Source organism: Mycetomoellerius zeteki, unplaced genomic scaffold (assembly GCF_001594055.1).
Source record: "Mycetomoellerius zeteki isolate Tzet28-1 unplaced genomic scaffold, Tzet1.0 scaffold1172, whole genome shotgun sequence".
NCBI classification, from domain to species: domain Eukaryota; kingdom Metazoa; phylum Arthropoda; class Insecta; order Hymenoptera; family Formicidae; genus Mycetomoellerius; species Mycetomoellerius zeteki.
The window spans coordinates 14,644-19,205 of NW_017256098.1; positions in this window are offsets into that span (position 1 = coordinate 14,644).

Here is a 4,562-nt window from a genome sequence, read left to right on the forward strand (position 1 = left end):
GTATATACGCGATCCGCGACACCGATATCGCTCTGGCCGGCCGAATCCGCGAAACGAAGGAATAATTGTAATCGTCCGTGCGCCGCCCGAAACTGCGACCGGGCTTATTTCCGCGATTTATTCTTTTTCTTGTAAATATATGTATACGTGTGTAGCTAGCTTATCTGTACGTTTGTTACGCGTGATCGTCCCCTTACTAAATATATTATTATAAGTGCATCCGCTACCGTTTCTTTATTTAAAAGCCCACCGCAACCGTTGCATCTTCCCCTTGCCGTTCGAACCTCTTTAAGCCCTGGACCGAAAGTTTCCGACGAGCTACGTCCGAGCTATAAAGTTAGGTTGTTACAAACATTAGCGGTCTTTCAATCTTATTATTATATATATGTGTTTTAAAATAACACGCTATGAATTTGCAGTGTATAGTACATGCACTCGGAACACGCTCGCCTTGTAGTGTGAACGAAAAAAGTAATGCAGCGCGACGCACTTTCCGATCGTGAACTCTATCAAAAATATATTAATTATGAGAGTCTAAACTAGTTGGGGTTAATTTAAATTAATAAATGAATAAAATAAACGTGTTTACGCGCGTCCGCGAAGCCTATACATGTTACGCTTAATTATGCAATAACCATTAATAATGTCGCAAAATGGACGTGAAGTGAGACATCCTCCCCGTTTGGATGCTCATAGGAGACTAATGGCTTCTTCTTCATGAAGAAAACCGGCCATCGCGATTACTTCGCCCCTTGATATTCGGATCCGGCAAATGAGGATCATAAAAGAAGGTCCCTTGATATACGGATCCTTTCCTTTTCGGTTACAAGGAACGGCAGTCATGCTTGCTTGAAATTTCCAATACTTTCTATAACGGAAAATTACCCGTTGTCGTCATTACGCTTATTATACCTTTATGAGGCTTTCAGAAATCTAATCCAGATATTAATATCAATCAGAAATTTCAAGCAAACAGATGTTTTAAAATAAACTTACGATTTAATTAACAAAAATACGCCCTGTATGTCAAATACAAATAAAAATGGATTAATGCTTTTATCAAACATGAGACTTGGCTATGCGTCAATCGTACTACTTATTTCTCTACTTATCATGTTCTAATTCTTTTTCTTTTTCTTACAGTTGAATTCTACATGTCTCAGATTTGATGACAGGTAAGTATATTTTCATCAATCTTATAACTAATTAAATCTTTTAATTTCAGGTACTCTTTATCTTCCCCGTTGTTTATTTTCAGGTAACCAATGACCCTGGCTTACAAACAGCTTACTAACTAAGGAATAAATATTTTTAAAGGTAAATGACAGGTAAGTATAAAAACTAAAATTTAATAAAATAATATAATTACGCTCTCTTTTTTCTACAGATCTTCTGATCGCTTTTTATTCTATCTCGCGCAAGACTAATATCTCTAACGTTTTCCTACGCGACGCTATTCACGAAATTTACCCGTATTTCGCTCTAGCGGCCTCGGCGTCAACCTGACTGTTTCGTACCTATTCCAGATACTAGATTAACTACATCTCTTAGTAGCTAAGCAAGGCGGGTTCTAACTCGGGTACTCTGAGGGAAGCGTGGGGCGCGGGGATACTCGGAGGCGAGGGCAAACGGAGCGCGGGGATTCTTCGGAGGTGGGGGTATGACGTCATGCGGAGTGGTAGTAAGGTATCATAGATTTTGGGGACTGTAGTCACGTACAAGACAACAAAAAACATCACAAAAAAGGAAATATTGCCATGAACAAAAAACGATACAAAAACAAATAGTTATAGAACGAAAAGTGTTACAAAGGGTATATGCTCCAACCGTTTTTCGACCGAGATATAGCGTAATGTAATTTTTCTAGAAACAATATTTATTAATTATTTTAAATATCTAAATACAACCAAGTTTCACAATTAATCGATTGAGAGTAGCTAAGCAAGGCGAGTTCTAACCCATGGGGCTAGTGGGCCGCGGAGGGTATTCGTAGGCGCGGAGAAGATCCCCGGTTGCCGCCGCCGCAGGCCGCCGCCGCGGATCCCGCGCCCGTAAAAGTACGACATCCTTTTTTCTTATGACGTATTTTTTACAATACATTATTTCATACTAGCGCGTTGAGGCAAAGGATGGAGAGTAAAAGAAAATACAATATATATTATATATATAGTGATGCGAACGAATCTATTTTTATTCACATCTTATTACACTGATTTTTCTCATTTTATTATATTTTTATCGCGATCAGCAACGTTCAAATGTGATCGGTGGCTCGGACATTGTTAACAGCGCTTTCTGGAAAAAGAAAACAAAAAACTTTTTTGATTACTAATCGCTTTTTCAGCTTTTTCAGAATAAAATGCATTAGCACTAGTCATCCTAAACACGATACCTTATGGCTTATATTTTGATAACATTGATGATGAGGAACACGTTGGCGACTTTGATGATGAGGGACACGTTGGCGACTTTGATGCTTTTTCGCCAGGACATTCCCAACATCTCACTGTTTCCCTCAATGGTGGTGGACTTAGTGATCCTGGTGACAAGGGACGGTATCCCTTGCGCTCGATCGATTTTCGACGTATATATTCTTTTACTCGATCCATGTCGCTCGTAATCGATGTTTACGATTGAATGAAAAAAGCTTTGTACACTGTTTATATACACCGTCAGATCTGTGACATATCGCGACGCGTTTAACAGAAGCGCCGATGTTTCGGCTGCTAAACAAAGACATAACTCTTCTGCAGTAAGTGTGGAAGGCAGGATGTGCAGGGATCCGCACAAAGGTGAGTACTCCGAGTCGAACGCACCCCCTTTTTTGTCATCGATTTCTCTTTTATTACTTGAACATGCGTTCTCTCGTCTAGACAGTATTTACTTAAATTTTACGATCGACAATCTAAAAAATTAAAAGCTACGCTTTGTGATCCCACATTTAATTTACCAGTTTTCTGTTGTTGACGAGAAAACAACCTTCAACTTGCTTTTACGCGTTTGGAAATATGAGTTTTTATCTACACAGGATCCCTGATCCACATTTAGATTTTGTATTTACTGAACCAATCGTGTTTAAATAGGATTTTCTCTACATGATTTATAACCTTTGCTGTAAATTTTATTGCCATGGATCAGGCGATTCTGAGAATCTATGTTTTTGCTTATGTTTCCAATATCGTTGGGAAGATTTCTAATGATACGTTTCTTGAATATTGTCATGCTTGTCCTAACGACTATTTTTACCAAAATTTTCACAAAACGGAGAAATCGCGGGATCCACTGGACGTAACGAAATATATAATAGGTCAAAAGTGCTCGACATCTCAGTTGGTGTCTTGAGAGACTGTCTAATCGATCTCGAATAAGAGCAGCGTGAAAAGTGTGGCTAACCATCATTGAGAACACAGTCGAAATAGTCGAGAATATTGGGAACGCATACCCGCGACAACTCGAGAATATTATAAACGAAGTGTTTATAATAGAAACGGAAGTAAACTTTGAGGAGATACTGGACGAAGATTCTGACGAAGAAGTACTATCCGACGATAGTGGTTGTGCTAGCGATATGACCGAGTACGGATCGTGTAGAAAAATTTGTGCCATCTCCGGAAATCCGTGCACAGTCGTACTAAACATTGCATGATCCAGTGTTACTATACAACGGGTGATCCTTTAATTGTATGTGCAGCATGCATGGTCCTTTTGGCTGATACTGACGTTGTGGGACTGTATCTCGTCAGGAAACACGACATTAATTATATTGATGCGCTAGGCGGTCGGTTTTGCACGAATTGCAGAGTGTCGATGTATACTGTATTTCCGTGCAATAAGTGCCCAATCTGTACACATTGAAAAACTATTAAGTGCTCCATGTGTGATCTAAAGACTGAAAAAAAGACATGGAAAATCACGAGCGAGTGGAACGCGAACTGTTGGAGCAGTGCGGTCAGGTCACTATCTGGTGGAGTGTTTCGCGTGGCTGCAACGATGCGACGAGTGCAACGAGCGACTCGAAGAACTTTGTCGTGCCAAGCGTCCGCGTCTCGCCGTTGGACACAAACAATCCGTGGTGGCAAGGATCGCGCGACTCGCGGGTGCAAAGATACAATTAGAGCGACGTTTCGTGCACGTTGGTGCACGCAGGTACGCGAGTGGCGAGTACACGAGTGGCGACGAAAGATCTCTCGTCTGGCGAGAGATCGACGCCGCGTTTGAAAGCCGTATATTGACGGGCGCTGTGATAAATTCTAATTACATCGAGCCGCGGCGGGTTTTGGAAGACGCGAGAGAAATAGTGCTCGAGCAAGTTCGAGACGCTATAGAAAGACACGGTAGTGTGAAGGTGAACACTGCGTTCAACGGTGAGTTTGTGGCGAACAATAAACGTGCCATTACGAGCTGCGACCGCACTCAGAGCGTGGTGCCACTTCGTCGCGCGTTCGCGAGTATTGCTCTACCTCTCCTTCGGCGATACTTCCGCGACAACAAAAATACTCCACGCCACAACGGCTCTCTCAAATCTTACATACTCTAAATTTCACGTCAATAATTGGGCGCCA